The sequence below is a fragment of the Panthera leo genome, chromosome B2 (assembly GCF_018350215.1).
Source record: "Panthera leo isolate Ple1 chromosome B2, P.leo_Ple1_pat1.1, whole genome shotgun sequence".
NCBI classification, from domain to species: Eukaryota; Metazoa; Chordata; class Mammalia; order Carnivora; family Felidae; genus Panthera; species Panthera leo.
In genome coordinates, this window is record NC_056683.1 from 83,667,492 (window position 1) to 83,689,693 (window position 22,202).

A 22,202-nucleotide genomic window follows, 5' to 3' on the forward strand; every position below is an offset into this window, starting at 1 on the left:
TTTTATGGGTAGATAGATAACCTTTAGGGACTGTGCCCAGCCAGCATTAGATATTGGTAATGAGTGTGTAGCAATACATTCGATTAGCACTACAAAGCAGGTATTTTCCAAATGAACACTTTGCCTAATTTTTATTAAATATAAGCACACATTTTCTCCTTCCCCCCAGTCTTCCTCTACTTGTTAAACATTTGTCATCCATCTTTAAAAATTATGCAGAAGACACAAAAGCCCTTTATAGCTTGAACAATAAATTGTGCCTAGGAGATGTACAAGTTTAGCTAGCACAGGGACAGAAGACCTGCTGTGTTTTATTCCAACTATAAAAATAGAAATGATCCCCAGTGTAGTTTGATAGATAATGATGGAGGTTGCAAAAATTATTGTGACTAATTGTGTTTACCCTTTTTGGTTAAGCTCATTGAAAATCAAAGTAGAATCTCCCTCTAGATAAATTCTATATTTTATTACATTTATAAAATCATAAAACGGTATGTCATCATCAATTTAAAAAAATAATTATATTGTTCTTGAAACTGTCAGAACATATTTTTTGACTGTGTATTACATAAAGAGGTAAGCAATCTGATATGGTGACCTAAATGTTCCCAGTTTAACCATTACAAGGCTTGGTTCTCTGGCTTTTGTTTAGAAACAGTGAATCAATTGCATCTTATAACATGTTTTCCTATGGAGAGGATCCATTATAACAGCATACTAAATACTAGAGATTTTTGTTCTATAAAAGGTCTCAGGGTCTTAACTTTATCATTAGGGTTATACATTGTACAAACTTTGAAGAAACTTTATATCTTTAGTGTCTTTATATCTTTCTAAGATAAAAGGAATAATTTAAATTCATTTTGAGAATTACAAACTTTGGTAGTCGATTGTCTTCTTTTGTGCTCTAAGTTTGCAATTAATGAAGTTTAAATAAAACTTCAGTCTGGTGGATAAACTGGTTTGGGCTTTGACTTAATTGATTGGTCAGTTTGAAACTGTCAATTAATTAGTTTGCTTCCACCACCTCCTCTGCCCAACACCCCCCAGACCCTGAATGAGCAGTTGTTTATCTGAGTAACCTATTAGCCTGGTTTTATGTATTAGCATAGACTCCGGTAAGGAAGCTTATCCAAATGTATTTGCACTTTGACAAAGCACTTGTTCAAAAGAAAGGACCATAAAAGTATTTATCATATTTTTGATGTGTATTGGTCAATAAAAAGCATTATTCATGGAAATCTAACTGGATGCAGTATTAGACAGGGCGCAATTCCAAAGGGAAAGTAGAGATTTTTCCGCGCTGGTAAGAAAGATACATCTACATCGAACACTATCTATATTGTAAGGATGCTGGGAAGCAGGCAGCTGGATGAAATCCTGAATCACCTCACACACAGCTGCTGCTTCACTCACTGTGAAGAGCAGGGTTATGCTGATTAAGCTACGGGTATTTGTAGAGGTGTTGTTGTTGTTGTTGTTGCTGCTGTTTCCTTTTGTTGTTTTCTGGCAATCTGTGCATCACAGGCAAACAGGAATGGGTGGCTCTCTCCCTGCAGCAGCCTGTTATCAATCCAAATACTCCTCTTCACCTGTAATTTTGCCCTGGCCAAACTGTTTTTCCTCATTTGATTAGATTCTCCGTTTTCTTCTACCTTTCATCTTGTGTCTTCTGCCTAAAATTATTTGACTCCAGTCTTCATTCATCAAAAGGTACCCATGACCACCTTTTCACCGAAACCTTTGCTTATCACTTGTTCTCATGTAAATACTTTGCCTATACCACTGTGCTGGAATTTCTTTTTACACATAACCTAGCAAAAAACAAACAAACAAAAAAAGACATATCCACAAATTCCTTGATACTCCTTGTTACAAAAGGTGCAGTTTAATTCAGCAATTCCTTAAGTGAAGGTTGGACTTAATTCTCGTGAATAGCATTCGGAAGAAGTAATGGAGTGTCAGTTGCAGGAATAGATTATAAAGATCTGCGGTTTCCTTCCAGGATGTTATGTCTTGTTGTCTCCTGAATCACTTTCTCTGGGGGAAACCAGTATTGTGAGAAGACTCAGAAAACCCTTGGAGAGGCTCACATGGGGAGGAGGAACTGAGACCTGCCAAAAGCAGTGACCTTGGAAAGTAATCCTTCCCACTGAGCCTTGAGATGCCTCCAGCTCCAGGCAACAGCCTGACCGAACCTTCACAAGAGACTCGTAGGCAAAATCACCCAGCGAAGCCTTGTGGAACAGCCACTGATCCTCAGGAAGAGCGAGATAGTGTTTTTTTTGTGTGCACTGCTAAGTTTGGGGTCATTTGCTTTGCAGCAATAGGTAACTAATACACTTATAGTTCCTTACTTTCTCTTCTACTAAAGTATAAACTTTTGGAAGACAAGCATACCTGCTACTGATATTCCATTTTTAGTCAAGGTAATACGTGCCTACAGCTGTAAAAATAAAACCTCAAAAAACTTAATGCAATAAGAATTTACTTTTTCCTAACACCAAATCCAATATAGGTATATTTCTCTAAGTGGTGATTCAGGTGTTTAGGCTCCTGATATCTTTTGGCTCCATTGTTCGTTAGTCACCTCAGAGGCATATGTTACTTTCCTTGCATCTGGAGAGCTGAGAAACAAAAACAGAGTAAAAGAGGCATGTTGGCTCTTTAATGTCTTGGAATGGAAGAGAGCCATTGAATTTCACTCATATTTCATTCCTTTTAGAACTCAATCACATGGATCCATCTAGTCAGTCACACAGGAGGCTAAAAAATAGTTTTCTTTTGTTCCTAAGGAGGAAAAGAACCAGATATGGGAAAAAACTAGCAATGTCTTCCACAAGTTTCTAAACTTTATAACATTTAAGTCAGTGTTCTAAAGAACAAGTTTCTAAGCTTTATAACATTTAAGTCAGTGCTCTAAAGAATTTGTTGAATGAATGGATGAATAAACTAATGAATTATCATAGAATAAAATTTTATTTTAAAATTAGTTGTTTAAATGTTGCATTTGATATTAATTCAAGACAAATGTTTATTGAGCAGTTACTGTGTGACACAGTTCTATGGGTTAGCACATAGCACATAGCAGCGATCAACAAAGACAAAATTTACTCCTGACATTCCAGTGAGTGAGAGATAATAAAAAATAAATAAGTAAATAAGATAATTTCCAATAGTAATTAATGTTCTGAAAAATATAAAATATTAATTTGACAGAATGACTGAGGAAGGGAAGGTGCAGGTCAAGTTTAGGTAGAGTGTTTAGAAAGGTCTCTAGGAGGAGCTGATATTAGAACTGAAATCTGAACATGACCAAGTGGCTCTACAAAGATCCAGGGAAGAGCATTGCATACTGAAGAAATAGAGCAAATGCCCTGAGGAAGGACTTCCCTCCTTAGCTGGTTGACGGGGAATGATGTCAGATAGGTAGGTAGCCGCCTGTTAAATAAGTATTTAGTGGGCGGCAATGAAGAGGGTGAAATTTTGGAGACTTTTTAAGGAGAAAGATAACATAATTTGACATACATTAGGCTTTTTCTGTCTTGGGGTCAGTTTTCTAGAAGCAGAGCATGAGGCAATAAACAGTATCAGGACAGTTTCAGTGAGCAGGCAGCACAGACCTTGGAAGACACACAGTACATGATTTATTTTGCACATTTATTTAATAATTTTTTAATGTTTTATTTATTTTTTGAGACAGAGAGAGACAGAGCATGAACGGGGGAGGGTCAGAGAGAGAGGGAGACACAGAATCCGAAGCAGGCTCCAGGCTCTGAGCTGTCAGCACAGAGTCGCACGCGGGGCTCGAACTCACGGACCGTGATATCATGACCTGAGCCGAAGTCAGACGCCCAACAGACTGAGACACCCAGTCGCCCCTATTTAATAATTTTTAGAAGAAGCTACAACTTTTCAAAAATCCCTAAGTTGGGAGTTATTTTGAAAGCTCTTATGGTTGGCACTCATTTATAATACAATAGTTGTTATTCAGGCCAATGTTTACTCTCCCCCCCCCCCCCCCCATTTCCCCATTTAATGTTGTCTTAATGTGGACTTTCACACTTAGTCCTAAAATTGGAAGTGGAGAAATCCAAAGTTTTTCCTCCAGGTCAACTCTTAAATATCTTAACTGTTCCCTTTCTTTGGTTCAACGTATCCTCTGTTTATCCTATTAAGGACAATTTTCGAAGAATTAATCAAATACAGATTTAAAAGAAGGTAAAAAATCTGAAAACGAACAAACCAGCCCACTGACATAGATGTTTTCATAATGAATGGCAGATATCAATAGAAGATGTAACAGGTTATTGAAAAAGTTCTTGGCATTTAGTGCTTAAAAGCAGGTTCTATGAAGAAAAATCCTTTGCTGTACAACAGGTCCTGTGGTAAATTTGGGCAAGAAAATACTCTGCTGGATATGATAGGGACTATTGGTCACATGGTCCTCATCACCATGACCCCTAAAAAATAAAAACGTAATATACAAAGCATGAAGATACATATACAGCTCCAAAAACATGTCACTGATTCAGATTTGCAAACGCTGGCAGCTTCCTGTTCCGTTGTAGTCGTGGAAGTGTTACGTTCCCTCCAGTGCAGATGTGTGCTGTAAGTGCACAATTAACATCTACTGAGATCCATAATCAGGGATTGTTTCTAGTTTTAAATTTAGATTGTCTATCAGAAGAGGCTTTTCATAGGCAGTTTGAAGCCACAAGAACTGATTTTTCCCCCAGCTTTATTGATATATAATTGACTTCTAACATTGTGTAGGTTTGAGGTGTCCAGGGTGGTGACTTGGTATACATATATATTGTGAAATGATTAGCACAATAAGGTTAGTTAACACATCCTGACCTCACATAGTTTTCATTTTTTGTGTGGTGAGAACATTGAAACTCTACTCTCGTGGCAACTTTCAAGTATACGATACAGTATTGTTAACCATAATCACCGTGCTGCATATTACAACTCCAGAACTTACTCATCTTATAAATGAAAGTTTGCACCCTTTGACCAACACCTCCCTATTCCCTCCTCACTCCCCAGTCTTTTGCAAGCACTGATCTACTCTGTTTCTAGAAGTTCAACTTTGCTGATTTTTTTTAATTTGGCAAAAGAATTTTTTAGAGATAGATCTTATTTTCACAAAAACTTCTTAGACATTGTGATGTTTTAATATGTTCAAATGCTTTTGATTTGCCTTAACTTTGGATAAAAAACTCATTAATATGGCAAATCAATTACAGAGAGGAAATTTCAATTAGGTTTATCAAAAGTTATTCTTAATACAGGGTGCCTGGGTGGCTAAGTTGATTAAGAGTACGACTTTGGCTCTGATATCATGATATCAGATATATATCTGATATCATGATATCACAGTTCATAGGTTCGATCTCCACATTGGGCTCTGAACTGACAGTTTGGAGTGTAGAGCCTGCTTTCCATTCTGTGTCTCCCTCTTTTTCTCTCTCTGCCCCTCTCCCGCTGTGCTCTCTTTCAAAAATAAGTAAACTTTAAAAGGAATGTTAAAAAAAGTTATTCTTAATACAAGGATAGGTGCACAACTATTCATGGCAATATTCAATGAAAAATTGCTAGGTAGAGATCTTTTAATCTATATAAAATTAGCTTATAAATAGTGCATTATCACACCAAAATATATTTTAAATACATTAAATTTCTTCTAGATATCTTCCTTGGTCGATTAGTATTCGTAATGTATTCTTTTTTCCTCTTTAATTTCAAGTCTAATTCTATTTAAATCATCATAAATTCTCAATTAGTGAAAATTACATTGCAAAGATTTTACTGAATTGGTGAGAGTATTGGTCCATTTTAATTTTGAAATTAAATTATAAACTGTTTTGTTACATAATAAAGTGAACTAATAGAATTAGGACAGTGACTAAGTAATTTAAAAATAAATATGTATTCAGTAGTCACTTTATAATTCTCACAATTCAGATTATAATTTCTCTCCCCCTCTCTCTCTCTCACACACACCCTAAATGAGAAAATATGGAGATAGAGACTCACGCAGGTTAAGTAGCAATAGTAAAACACACAAAACTAATTTTACTTTAAAATCTTGATAGCAAAACACATTGGATCTCTTCTTTGAGAAATTTAGTGAGAAAATGACAATAGGAGACAGACCTCTGTACTCTGAGGTGAAGATGTGGCTGTATAGAAGCTATGTGTTTCTTGGGGTGCCTGGGTGGCTCAGTCGGTTAAGCAGCCGACTTTGGCCCAGGTCATGATCTCGCGGTCCATGAGTTCGAGCCCTGCGTCGGGCTCTGTGCTGACAGCTGGGAGCCTGGAGCCTGTTTCAGATTCTGTGTCTCCCTCTCTCTGACCCTCCCCTGTTCATGCTCTGTCTCTCCCTGTCTCAAAAGTAAATAAAAAACGTTAAAAAAAATTTAGAAGCTATGTGTTTCTTAAAAAAAAAAAAAAAAAAAGAATCTAAACCTCTAGCCTCTGGTTTTCTCTTCTGCAAAGCAGGTTAATATCTACTTTACAATGGTGTGAGGATTAGATTCCAAAAGGCCTGTTTTACCCAGGTGTATTTTTTCTTGCACTTTTTAAATGGATTGGGACATAAAATGAGAGGCCAAAAGAGGAAAGACACTCATTTGCCATGTTGTGCAAGTGAGAAGAGAACCGTACCCATGATGGTTGGGCAGCAGAAACTTAGCTAGATCGTGTAAAGCAAATGTTGTCTTTGCCAGCAGCGATCAGTGAGGGGTCTGTGACAAAGAAAAGGGATTCCATGCACCTGGCATCAAGATAGACAACTGTATTTGTTTTCTACTGCTGTGTATCACATTTCTACATATTCAGTGATTTGAAACATCACTTATTATCTCACAGTTTCTTTAGGTCGGAAGTTTGGCTCTGGCTTAGCTGGGTCCTCGTTCCAGGTTTCACACAGTTGAAATCAAGGTATCACCTGGGGCTGTAATCTTATCTGAAGCTCAAAGTCCACTTTCAAGCTCTGGTTGTTGGTGCAATTCATTTTCTTGTAGATATAGGATAGGTAGTGGTGCTTGGTTTCTAGAGGCCATGCATTGCTCTTTGCCATATGGCCTTGTCCACAGCATGGAAATTTGATTTCTCTAAGGTCAACATGAGCACATCTACTGCTGCTTCCTATTTTTTGCCCCTAGATCCTCTTTTATTTTTTATTTTTTTTAATTTTTTTTTAACGTTTATTTATTTTTGAGACAGAGAGAGACAGAGCATGAATGGGGGAGGGTCAGAGAGAGAGGGAGACACAGAATCCGAAACAGGCTCCAGGCTCTGAGCTGTCAGCACAGAGCCCGACGCGGGGCCGAACTCACGGACCACGAGATCATGACCTGAGCTGAAGTCGGCCGCTTAACCGACTAAGCCACCCAGGCGCCCCTAGATCCTCTTTTAAATGCTTCACCTGATTAGGTCAGAACCACCCAAGATAAACTTTTTTGATTAACACAAACTCAACTGAATAGAGACCTTAATTATATCTTCAAGTTCCCTTTATCTTTTCCATGTAGAGTAACCTAATTACAGGAGTTATCTCATTATATTTATAAATCTCACCCACAATTTAAGGAGAGGAATTACAAAATGGGGTCATTTTACAATTTCATCATAGTTGATATTGGGATATTGTGATTGTCATCTCATGATCTATTTCACTTCTTTCCCTTATGTAGCAGTCACACAGTTTGGGACAATACCTTGTTTCCTGGAATAAGCCCTGATTAGAATAAGCAAGTGCTGGAGTGCCTGGGTGGCTCAGTCAGTTGAGCGTCCAATTCTTGGTTTTGGCTCAGGTCATGATACATATATATATCATATATATATCATATATATATATATATATATATATATCATATATATATGATAGATAGATAATATGATATATATATGATATAATATGTATAATATGTATATCATGTATATCATGTATATCATGATACATATTATATCATATCATATATATATATATCTCAAAAACATAAGCAAGTGCTTTTAAACATTTTAACGCAATTGATAAATGCATAAACACGATGCATTGTAATCTAATGCAGATACACACATATAAATGTATAAATTAAAACATCTGGGATTACTGTGTAATTCGTTCTATTATTTTCTGATCTAGTCTAATGTAGTCTATTCCACTGCACAGTTAAATGTTAGTTGTACTTCATCAAATTGATATCACAAACCCATTCATGTATTATCATAGGAAGTAAAGACACATTGGACTAAGACAACCATTGTAACTCTATTCCCTTGCCAGTGACTATTGTAGGAAAGCTAAACATTTTATCCTTCAGAATAAGACAGATGAAAAATTCAGAAGGAATGAGTTCTCCAGCAGGATAATTAGTAGGGAAATTGGGGCATTTAAAAGCAAAGAATCTGGAATACATGAGAGTGTGTATAGAAATATTTGCAACTATAAGTGGAAGACACATTACAAACTCATATTTGTTATCCCACTAAGGCTGTCCTGGGTTTTTAGCAAGCCATACTAGCATTGGTGGTGTCCCTATTCATTCTACATATTCTCCTTGATTGAGTAAAGCAATACTGTGGCTGAAGCCTTGTCTCGTTTCATTTGTTTCATGTCGCCATGCTTAGGAATGTAATGGGAGACTTGGAAGCTGGCATCACAGTTTTACATGTGCGATGGCAATACCAGAGTCTGAAATTCAGCTTCAGAGGATCAGGTTTGTGCACCATGTGAAGACTAATTGTATAAATGTCAGTCTTTTCGGGGGTTCATTAAATTATGATATTTAATTAACATCAATGTCAGTGAAAAAAAAATACCCAAGACTTTCCTAAAAGCTGTTCCTATTCAAATATATGTTGATTGATAGAAGCCTATTGTTTCTCAGTTCCTGGTAAAGATCTTCACTGCATATATTACCTGGAGACTTCACCAAACACTGAGGTATTTGGAATTCTAATGGAAAAATAGCTTCTGTTTTCTTAGATAGAAAGTTCATTTTCATGAGCAGACCTAGTGACTCTCCCTATCCATCTACTGAGCATGTATCTACAACTTGATTGATTTCGACACATTCTTTACCAGCTAGTTATTGGTCACAGAATCCCATGAATAAAAATAAGAATCCGTTTATTGGTTGGCATATCAGAACATGTTACGAAGGCCTGGTTTCAATTTATGAAATACCATATCGACTTTATTCCTAGGTATTAAGGCATAATAATAAACATGCAGCTCTGTGATTTCTTAATTGAAATGGACTTATTCAATATAATTTAAGTTAATTTTGTAAAATATTTAGTAAGTGATTACTAAATAATGAAAACAATTAGGCCAGGAGTAGGGTCAGACTCTAAAGTAGCCATGCTGCTAACAAGAGTGTGAAAGGAAATATGAATCTAGTCACATCTTTCTTGAGCCTTATTATTGGCTACATAAAATGTATTAGTTCTCTGATATTTGTAAACAAAAAAGTGATTCTAACTTCTCTTGCAGAATAAGAAGAAACATGAAGTGACGAAACATATTGAACAGTGCAGATGGTAGATATCCATGATCGGTTTCAATGCACATTTGTGATGTGAGATGAATAGGTTATGGCAATCACAGTGATCCTATAGCAGGGCAGAGTATAAGGAACAGAGAAACAAATTAAATAAAAATCAAACGTATTCATTAGGAAGCACAAAATGTATCAGCATGTTTTTACTTAGCTTATAAGTACATTGTTTATCAAAGCCTTCAGCATATGGCAAAAATGAATTCTTTCTTTCCCTGTACCCTTAAATGCCTTTAAAGTCATCAAAAAGAATAATGCAGCACTAGAGAATAGGCCCAGAAATAGAAAAAAGCAGTAGAGAAAAACACAAACAAGTGAATCTATAAACCAGCAATCTAACTCCTAATGAGAGAGGAAAACTATAAGAATAGACTCAAATAAAAGCTATAGTTATAATATAATATTAACTTCCAAACAAAATGTAATTAAGTGTAGAGGCAAGACCTAGTTCCATAAATAGCTATCCATAATCATATACAATTGGCATGCCATTATTTTCTATTAGAAAAAAAAGTAAATGAGAGTAAAATGCAATATTAAATGTCTGATAAAATTGAGCTCCTAATTAAGTCTTCAGCTGAATTAAGTAAGCATTTCCCTTTCACTTTTTCTTTATGTGTCATGTATAGGCTGTTAAAAATGCTTGGCGTCATTACAGTCAAAATAGATGTATTTTTGCCTGTTCTGAACAACATGAAGTTTGGCAGGAAATGAAGCACCCAAACCACAGCCAAATTACTGCATCCTTGAATTGCTCATGCAAGCAAGAAAAACCTATGGTCTCTTAAACTGGAAAAATAATTATACTTTTGTGACTTCTCTGTCCAGCACACAGTTTACAACAACTTCCTGCCACATCCAAAATAATCCTTTACTGGCACTCAACTGTAAGCAGTAGTTTAATCCACTGAATATTTATTATAGGATCCTCACTAACATTTCTTATATCAGTAAATTTTAAAGGAATGTTTAAATCCTTCACCTTTTTTGCAGCAAAGGGTGAATTTTTCCTCCAAATTGGTCACATTTCATTAGACTGTTACACTTTGGCCTTTTTTAATAAGCTTGAAATCTCTACATTTCAATTCCTAGAAAAGCTCAATTTTGTGGCTGAGGGAAAACATGTGGGGATATGTAGCCTTTAACCACTAAGTTTTACATTTAAATCCAGTGTCAGTTGTCAGTAACCAAGTGTCATTGCATCTCACAGCCATTCTAGAGCTGCTGAAAAAATTTCAGTCGCCTCGGTTTAATTTCTAGTGAATATGCTGCTTTTATTACTTCAAACTAAAGCCAGATCTGGCCAAAAATCATAGTGGGTCCACAATTAAAGGGGCCAAGAATTTAGATGCACTGAGTCTTAGTTGTGTGTGGAAATTCTAATTTCTTTGGGAAACTTTTGCTCTCTTCTATAGTTTCCAAGAGTTTTAGAAAGAAACAAAAAATTATAACTCAAAAATTTCCGTTAGTATGTCATAATTATTTTCAAAAATTACTGATAAAGCTATGAAACTTTAAAATAAACTATGTTTCACCTATATTAAAAAAATACTTATGACTGCTGGTCTTGGCCATGATGAAGTAGCTGGTATTAATCCTATTATAAGAGCTTCATTTTTTGTCATAAAAAATGATAAATACTGGAAATATATGTAAAACAAGTTTTTGAGACATTAGACAGCAAACAACAGAGTGCCACAGTTCTTGAGACAAAGAACCACACATTTACCTTGACTTTCTCTCAGAAAGCATTTTCCAAGTTACATAAGGAAACAGAGCCTAAGCTGACGGCAACTCTGGATGGGGCAACAGAGTTTGCTATTCAGGCTTGCCTAAGGGGGTTAGCTGAGGTGTGGTGGATAGAAAAGAAGGAAACCACAAAGACCAAATCTCAAAAGTCTGCATCAGAACGCCCAACATATCCTTGGCTAACTCATAAGTTGTGTATACGCAAGGCGAGACTCCAGGAGGCATAGCAGAGCTGAACAGAGATTTCAGAAGTTGCAAACTGCTGTGGAGATATTAGAATTCAACCCCAGCCAGAGTGGAATGAACCTGATGAACAGCCCAGGCACTGAGTTGAGACTTCAAAGGACCAAGCTCTTATAGCCAGGGCTGTCCTACCCCTAAGAAGTAAGGACAAGATTGAAATAGACCTGCTCTGGAAGAAGGTTAAAAACCTAGGCTTGAAGTGATCTAACTGCCTACTGGAAAATAAAACAACCTTCTTTGCAAGAATACAATATAATCTAGAACCCCAGCAATGGCCAACATCTAATATAAACTCACTAGGCATGTGAATAAGAAAGAAACAAGTGACAGATAATCAAGAGATAAAGTAGTTTGTAGTCACAGACCCAAGCAGGAACTAGATGTCAGTGTTAACAGACAAAACTTCAAATGTGATTAGATGTTGCTACATGTTTAAAAATTTAGAAAAAGGTGAACCCAGGGACTAACAGATGGAGTAATTAAAAAGAGAACCAGACGACCAAAAAGAATTAAAAGACACTTTATAATTGGAAAATACAGTATCTGCAATAAGAACTCCTTTGATAGCTCTTGATTTGCATCAGCAATGTCACTGCAATTAATGGGGAAAAGAAAGTACTTTAAATAAATGGAGCTATAGCAAGTGGATATCTATATGGCAAACACATGAACTTTGACTCATTTCATTCCATTAATAAAAATCAACTTGTGGGGCACCTGGGTGACTCTGTCGGTTGGGTGTCGGACTTCAGCTCAGATCATGATCTCGCCGTTCGTCAGTTCGAGCCCCGCATCAGGCTCTGTGCTGACAGCTCAGAGCCTGCTTCAGATTCTGTGTCTCCCTCTCTCTCTGCCCCTCCCCCGCTCACACTCTGTCTCTGTCTCTCTCAAAAATAAATAAATGTTAAATTTTTTTTTTAAAAAATCAACTTGAAGTGGATCAAAAACCTAAATGTGAAAGTTAGAATACTAAACTTCTATTAGCAAACATATAAAAACATCTTCATACTCTGGAGAATACAAAGATTTTAGTCATATACAAAAGGTACTGGCAATAAAAGGAACATGATAAATTTGACCTCATCAAAATATGAAATTTTGCTCACTTAAGAGACCACTAAAATTTTAAATTCAAGGCAGATACTGGTAGAAAACATTTGCAATACGTATGTCTGACAAAGACTTTTATCCAAAGTACATAAATAACTTTTACCAATCAGTTTGTAAAACACAAACAATTTTTGTTTCTTTTTTAACAGACAGAAGACTTAAACAGGCATGCACACAAGAAATAAAAGCAAAAAAGAATAACTGAATGGTCAATCAGATTATTTATCAACATCACTCATCATCAGGGAAATGAAAGTTAAATATATGAGTTAGAGTTAAAGTATAACCAAAACATACTTTCCAGATTGAGTCAACAAAACAGACTTGCAACATCAAAAGTTGGAAATGATATAGAGCCACTAAAACGCTCATATATCACTGGGAGGAGCTTGAAAAGTATAAGTAATTGTATTTTATAAATTGACATGGTAATCCCATTACTAGATAATATCCCAGAAAAAAAGAGGTACATTTTTTCAATTCATGGCCAGTGTATTCATGACAGACCACTACTAGAAACAATCAGGGAAAAACTCAAAAAACAGAAGAATGGATAAATAAACTGTAGTATATTCATTCAATGGACTACAACTCAGAAATTAAAAAAAAAACAAGATTGTGATATTGATACACATAACAGCATGGATAACCCTCAAAAAACATTATGTTTATTGAAATTAGCCAGGAAACAGAGACATTTTGTGATTCAACTTATTTTAGGTAAATAAAGGGAGAGGGACAAATCTATTTATGGAAATAGAAATTGTAAAAAGGATTACCTCTGAGGAGTAAAGGGAAGGGAGGCGATTGACACAAGGGAACATTCTAGGTAATGAAAATATTCTTATGAATACACGCATATACAAAATTCATTAATCTGTATACTTCATATCTGTACATTTCAATGTATGTCAATTTTATTTCAATTTTAAAAATCCATTGCATGGCTGTAACAGTTGTCGAGAAACTGCAAAAATCTGATTTGTGACTTCAAATACAAGTGGATCAAAAGCATCTCATTTAAGCACAAAAAGAAAACAAAGAATCAAAAAGCAAAGTGAGAGACATGTGGGAAATGGTCAGATGATCTTATACATGCTTAATTGGAGTATCAGGAGGAGAGATGATAGAGAATGGGATATAAGTGATGGTTCAGGAAATCACAGCTAAGAATAAAAAAAAGAGAGAGAGAGAGAGGGAGGAAGGCAAACCATAAGAAACTCTTAAAAACTGAGAATAAACTGAGGGTTGATGGGAGGGTGGGAGGGAGGAGAGGGTAGGTGAGGGGTATTGAGGAGGGCACCTGTTGGTATGAGCACTGGGTGTTGTATGGAAACCAATTTGACAATAAATTGCATATTAAAAAAATAAATAAATAAAACAAAATAAAGACATTAATCCATAATTTCAAAAATGACAGTGAACTCTGACCAGAAAAAAAAATAAAGAAAAATAATTAACTTACATTATGGTCAAAAACTGCTAAAAACTAAAATATAGACTCATAAAAACATCAAGAGGAAAGAAAGACACATTACCTTCAGTGGAACAAGAGAAATGTCTGACTTTTCAATAACACTATAAAAGCCAAAAGACAGTGAATAGACATCTTGAAAATGGTAAAAGAAAAAAAAAGCTTTCTCACTTAGAATTCTATATTTATTTAAAAATATTTTAAAAATAAAAATGATATACAAGTTTAAAAAAAAACTATCTGTCACCAAAAGACTTGCACTACAAGAAATACTAACGAAAGTTCTTTAACCTAAAAAAATTATCTCATATGGAAGCATGAAAGTGCAAGAATGAATTAGCAACATAGAATGAATGTATGTGAAAATGTGAGCAAAAACTGACTGTTTAAAACAACATGAATTTTAATGTTTTATGAGGTATATAATATATGAAGAAATAAAATACATGAGAATAATAGAATAAAGATGGACATTATAGATGAAATTCAACACCAGGTATCGTATGGAAGTGTTGAATCACTATACTGTCTACCTGAAACTAATATTACACTGTATGTTAACTAACTGGAATTTAATAAAGACAATAAAAACATAAAGCAAGCTCTTCCAGAGGTTTTTGTGTTGTTTGGGATATGGCAAAAATAACTATATATAGTAGACAATAAGAATATGTTGTGTAATTTTAGTGTAATCAGTAAAAAAAAAAAAGACTAATAGAAGAGGTTAGATGGATTAATGTGAAATTCTTAATTAACACAAAAGAAGGGAGTAATGGAGGAATAAAGTAACAAAAACACTCTTGGCACAAATAGGAAAAACAGTGGAGCTAAGCCTATTTCATCAAAACTCACATTAAACAATATTTATCAATATCTGACATAGGTACAGAACATACTTTAAAATCATAACCTGTGTTAAATCGTCAAAAGTCCAGCAGCTATAAATAATTTTTAAAAATTAAGGAAGAAACAGATTTTAAAGTTTAGTTTCCATTCTCATGTTTATTTGTCATGTTCAATTTATTGTGTAAGTATGCTATATTATTATGAACAACAGGTGATATACTGGATGGATGGACTTGATATCACAGGAAATGTACTCACTCATGAAAGATAAATGTTATATACATCTATTTGTATGTTAAGAATACTTTGTATTTTTCACATTTTGCTTTGACTTTTTTTCATGCTTACTTATCTTGAGACAGAAAGAGAAAGCACGCATGTGCAAGCAGGGGAGAAGCAGAGAGAGAGAGTGAGAGAGAATCTCAGTAGGCTCCGCAATGTCAGTGTGGAGCTTGACTCAGGAGTCAAACCCACGAACCCTGAGACAAAATGAAGAGTCTGAAGCCTAACCGAGTGTGCCACCCAAGCACCCCGCTTTGACATTTTTATTACAGTTTAACAATTTTGTCGAGTAAACATTTGTGTATCAGTGAGCATTTGTGTATCAGCATATTGTTACTGATCAAGTGACATAAACCACTCTGAGTCTGGTATCCCAGAAAGATAGTGTCGTAACGTGATATTGATATATCAGGGTTCGTGAATACAAGCAATACTGTGTGCAATCAATCAGAGTTCCAGTCAATGACCCTGTTAGATTAAACCCATGAAACGAGCTTGGAAACTCTCCTTAGTCCTTAAGCAAAATGACCTTCATTGTCAGTCAGTTCAGTTCTCCATCTGCCAGAACTTGAGACTTCTATGGGGCTCTCTGCGTTTATCTTCCTGATTTTTTTATATTTTAGGATAATTCTTTTCAAATCATCCCAGAAATACAAATTTATAAATTTTTATAATTATACTTATACAATTACACTTATACAATTGTTGTTGTATAATGCAGAATCCTTAATTATTAAATTGTGAATACTATGATCATTTTCCATCGGTGGGGAGATATGAAGGATAATGTAAGCAAAATGCAAAAAATAAAATAAGGGAAGCAAGACTTTGCAATGTTTAGAGACAAATTCTTTTATCAGCTTCTAAAATACAAACAGCTTGGTAAAATATGAACAGCTTCTATTCTGATAGCGTATTACTTCTCATTGCCTCAGCAAAACTATTTTTGAATCTACAAAGCTTTTGCCACTATCCTATTCATGGGAAATCTATCACAGTTCTGCAAATCACTCAAATTTTGTAGGAAATTATAATGCTGAAAATGATCACACAAGGCTCCATTTTAGCTTCATCCTAGTTCTGTTCTTGGGTATCAGGATATGCTGCAGGTGTTTAATCCTGAAACGACTCCACACAATTTGTTTCTTATTACCAATGAAGTAGTCATTCCTTTTCAAAAGTCATAAATCTCATATTAGTGATGATTGTATTTTATACACTTTTTATACTTACCATACATTAAGAAGTTTGTGTTTCCAATTTTTTAAAGTCAGTATTTTTATATTTGCTGCTAATATTTTAATAGTAAAATATTACATTTGGAATATATCCTAATTCTAAATCTATCTGCCTTGAGATTAAACATTTTCACAGTTTCCTAGAGGACAAAGTAAGGTACGCAATTTGAGAAGCAGGAAAAATCTATTGACTGGAGTTAGAAATTGGTTCATAAAAAGGTAAATAGACTTAGGAAATGAGACACACATATTTTGTGCAAGTAACAGCTAATCTTGTTGCCCACGGCTTTACGTCTAATTTTGGAATACCTTCGAAAGAAAAGCATACTTTTTTGTTGTTGTTTGATTGATTGATTTTGGGCCAGTAGCTACTTACTTCTATCAAAGTTAAATCTTAGTTAAACGTATCATTCGTGGGCATGTACTTCTAAATTTGCTTTTCAGCTAAGGCAAATGCAAATTTTGAGATATAAGGAAAATCTTTCTCCAAACACTGCAAGGTTCCAGTAACTTTATAAAATTGAGTTAAAATGAGTAAATTGACCCAGAAGGCCACGGAAGTAAAATTAACAATTAGAAGTTGGCATTTGAGATATTAAGAGATATTGAAATAGATTTATTTCATATAGGATATACGACTCTTAAAATATTAATTAATTTCATGATTACTATGAAAGTTTTAGACAAACTATGTATTAGAATTAGATTTAAATCAGAAACTAATTAAGGTTTGTTATAATTATATGCATTCTTATGTAGATTCTCATTTATCTACCCAACCAGATTTCTGTTTTTATAATCCAGAGACAAAATTCACTAAAATTCCCATATGAGATCAGGATAGAGTCAAGCAAATACAGAGAAGCTTTGTTTCTTCCTCCTTCTCAGCATCTCTGATATGCAAAATTGGATGCTGAGAGAGTTCTACTTTTCTGAAAACTTTAAGGTGTGCGAAATCTTCTTGTCATTTTCTTGTAACTCCTGATGCTAGGTTGGTATTATCAGGAAGAGACCTATTTTGATGGTCATGCCTGTAGTACTTCTTGCATATTTACTTCTTAAATTATTTGACTTAAACAACCATAAAAGGCCAAATGTATTTGAGCTATGGTTTCTCACAGTTCTAAAATTTATAACATATTTACCTCTGCTCATAAGACACATTTGTAACTGGTCAGGTAATGTTTTGTGGGAAGAAAATCCAGGTACCAACTTTGGCTCAAACCAGAGTCAAGATGAGCAAGTCTTGGAAACAAGTTCTTCAGATCAAGTGGGCAAATTGGAAATATCTGAATTTGTAAATAATTTTATCAGTATCGTGTAATTCTAAAGGGGGTGGGCTTCACAGTTAGGAATTAGCTCCAACCGTGCTACTTGTGTGCTTGTGCTAATTTCAGAGCAGCTCTCATTCTTAGTGTTCTCACGTTAAAATCCGGTTATTAATTTAGCAAGAAATTGATTACGCTCAAGCAAAAAGCAAAAAATCATGCAGTGGGTGAAAACGAAGAAGTATGGTGGTACAGGAATATTAAAATAGGTATTTCATAATCCCCAAGGAAGGGTCAAGCAATAGGCCTCATGACTGTCAGGAAACAAGAACTTAGAAAGACATTAATAATGAACCCAGGACATGCCCTGTGTTATCTAGGGACACATGATCTCACAATTTCACTTTTCTCTGGCTCTGCTCTGTTTTTTGTTCTTTCTGCACACTTTTTTTTCTGCCTGTCTTGTATAAGGTAGATTCACAGCACTCTTTAATTCTAGCATTCGTAATACAGTACACTTAACAATTTGCAAAATAATCTTAAACTATACTTAGTAGTTTTCTGTCAATAGTGATATGATAATGTAGCTTTGAAACCATTTTATAAATAGTATATGAAAATATATGTGCGTGAGAATAAATAGAGGGAGGGGGGATTTATTATTAGGAATTAGATTGCATGATTATGGTAGCTGAGAAGTTTCATAATCTGCCATCTGCAGACTGGACACCCAAGAAAGCTGGTGGTATAATTCCACACTGAATCTGAAGGGGAGCTGATGGTGTAAATCCCAGTTGAAAAGCAAAAGACATGTCACAGCTCAACAGGCAGGCAGGCAGTCAAAATGGTGAGTTCTTCCTTTCTCCACTTTTTGTTCTATTTAGGCCCTCAAGAGATTGGATGATGCCCCTACTTTACTAAGTCTACAGATTCAAATGCTAATCTCATCTAGAAACATCCTCACTGATACAGGAAAAATAATGTTTAATCTAGCCAACCGCGTTGCAGTTACGTTGACACACAAAATTAAATATCATAACACCTCAATGAAGTGATAAAATTCGGCATCATTAATGGTGGGACAACCTAACAATATATGCTTTCTGTATGACACAATAAAAAACTATACTGCCTATAAAGTGCAATTTTTCTACTACAACATGTATCTTCATAAGGTAAATTAACATATTCAATTGGTAAATTGGGAAGTAATGTCAATAGAATATAGAAAGTATGATGGTTTAGGGTGCCTGGGTGGCTCAGTTGGTTAAGTGTCCAACTTTGGCTCAGGTCATGATCTTACACCTTATGGGTTCGAGCCCTGCGTCAGGCTCTGTGTTGACAGCTCAGAGCCTGGGGCCTGCTTCAGATTCTGTGTCTCCCTCTCTCTCTCTCTGCCCCTCCCCCATTCACTCTCTGTCTCTCTCTCAAAAATAAATAAATATTTAAAAAAGAAAGTATGATGTTTATTTATGAACTGTTTTTAAGCAAGAAGACCAGAAATAGAATTATTACCTGGCATAATATTGCCAGAGAAAACTGGCTCAAAGAAGAAAAGATGTGCTGTGTTTAAGGCAGAAAGTTATCAACATGTATAGAACCAGTCAATAACAGGTATAGGTGTATTCAGAGGTAGGCCGAGGAATAGGATGGGACCTTATCACAATTAGCTACAATTATAAATATATTCTTTCTTGATTTCTTCTAAAAGCTTCATATTAATACTTTTCACATTTAGTACTGCAATTCATCTAGAATGAAATTTTGCATATGGTCTCATAGAAGTGTCTAAGTTTGTTATTTTTTTGTGTATGTATATGGTTTAGGTAGCATCACTATTGAAAAGACTGTGCTCTTTCCCTTGCTCTACAGTGTTGTCTTTGTCATAGACTTCCTCTGTTTGTTTGTGGGTTTGTTCCTAAACCCTCTATGCTGTTTCTCTGGTCTATTTTTCAATCTTTGTCCTTGTTGTACACTATTTAGTGAGGTGTTATAAGAAGATGTTTAAGTAGTAGTCTAGTAGTTTAAGATTGTCAATTTCTACTCATTCAAGGCTATCCTGACTATTCCTACCCGTTGCATTTCCAGGTAACTTTTAGAATTAGCTTGTCATTTTCTAACCCCTCCAAAACTGAAAAAAAAAAAAAAAAACCACTAGGATTTTTAGTGAGATCGTATTATCTCTATATAAAGTTTGAGAATTGCCTCCTAGTCCATTAGACATAGGATAGCCCCAGTTATTTCGATCTTTCCTAATACTTGTCAGTGTTTTGTTGTTTTCTGCATATAGTTCCCACATAACCTACATTAGATTGATGCGATTGTAAACAGTATTATTTGAAAAATTAATTCTTGTTTTTGCTAGTATATAACTACAATTAATTTTTATAGTAACTTCATGTCCAGTCCAGTGATGTAGCTCAATTCATTAATTCTAATAGTGTGAGTGTATTTTCTTTTGAACTTTCTATGGGAAAATCATGCTCTCTGCACATTCAGAGATTTTTATTTTGACATCATCATTATCATTTTATCATCATTCTATTACTATTATCATCATTATCATCATTGTATTACTATTTGGTTTATTGCACTGGGTAGCCCTTAAAGGAAAATCTTGTTAATAGGTCATAGGAGCCATTCTTGTTTCACTCCATAAATCAAAATCTTTCATTTTATTACTAAAATTGTTTGTGTTTTTTTAAAAAATAGATGCCCATACCAGATTAGGAAAGTTCTGTTTTATTTCTAGTTTTCCATTATTTAAAATTATGAATGGGCTTTGAGATAATTATTATAATTCTTTCATTCTTTTGTGTTAAATTAGAAAATTACATTGATTTATTTTAAAATTTAATCCATTCTTGAAGTCCTAGAATAAACATAGTTTTATGACATATTGTCTTTTTAATTAATTAATGGATTCCTTTAGATAATATTTTCTTTACAGTCTTTACATCTATTCATTAAAGATACTTGCATTTTAAGGTTTTGGTATCAAGTTAAGCTGGGCTCATAAAGAGAGTTTTGAATATTCCTACTCTTGATTTATAGAAGTAACTATTTTGATTATATTTTTATTTATTTGTTTGTTTAAATATTTTCACTTGGATTTTTATCTTAAATATTTTATTAATTAAAATCAATTATAAACCCTAATTGGATTTTTATTTCTTCTTTCAATTTTGAGAAAGCTAAATTTTTCTAGAAATTTCATTTACATTTTCATATTTATTGGCATAAAAGCTGCTTAAATATCCTTTTCTTTTTTGGCCCCACAGTAGCTCTATGAAACAAATTACCTTAAGGATAATTGGCCTAAAAAATTCATTGCCTTTTGTGCATTGACTAGGTGTCCAGTGAACTACATGAATTCATTAATTTTAGTGGCTTAAATAGAATTTGTTTGTATTATCTTTGTAATAACATGTTATCTACAAATAACAAGAATTTTGTTTCTACCTCTCCAATCTTACACATCTGTTATCTATCTATCTACACTATTTACACTATCTATCTATCTATCTATCTATCATCTATCTATCATCTATCTATCTATCTATCTATCTATCTATCTTCCTATCATCTATCTATCTACCTATCATCATATATCTATCATCTATATTGGCTTTGTTCTTTCTGCTTGTCAACTTGGCATAGTTCTTACAGTCTAAGCTGTACTTGAAGGGATCACATCCTTCATCGCCAGCTGTGTTAAGCTGGGCAGTTGTGCTGGTTTTGGCTGGGTCCCTCTCAACATATCTGGAGCCTCAGCTTTGTCTTTTGTGCTTATTCAGCTTTGCTCCACATGGTCTCCCATCTGTTCAAACTAGCTTGGGCTTGCTTATAAGGAGGACATAAGGGTCCAAAAGAAAGAGTGGAATCACAGAAGGCATCTTGAAATCTAGGCTTAGAACTCACATGCTATTGGGATGCCTGGGTGGCTCAGTGGGTTAAGCATCCAACTTCGGTCCAAGTCATGATCTCACAGCTTGTGAGTTCAAGTCCCACATCAGGTTTGTGCTGACAATCAGAGTCTAGACCCTGCTTCAGCTTCTGTGTCTCCCTCTCTCTGCCCCTCCCCCACTCACACTCTGTTTCTCTCTCAAAAATAAATAATAAAACATTAAAAAAAAAAAAAAGAACTCACATGCTATCATTTTCTACCACATTTTATTAGCTAAGAAAATAATAAGACCCGGTTCAAAGAATGTAACCAACTGGGTGGCTCAGTTGGTTAAGCATCTGATCTTGATTGTGGCTCAGGTCATGATCTTACAGTTCATGAGTTCAAGCCCCACATCAGGCTCTGGGCTAACAGTATGGAGTCTGTTATAATTCTCTCTTCCTCTCTCTCTGCTCCTCCTGTGCTCTCTTGCACTCTCTCCATAAAAATAAATTTAAAAATAAATAAAAATTA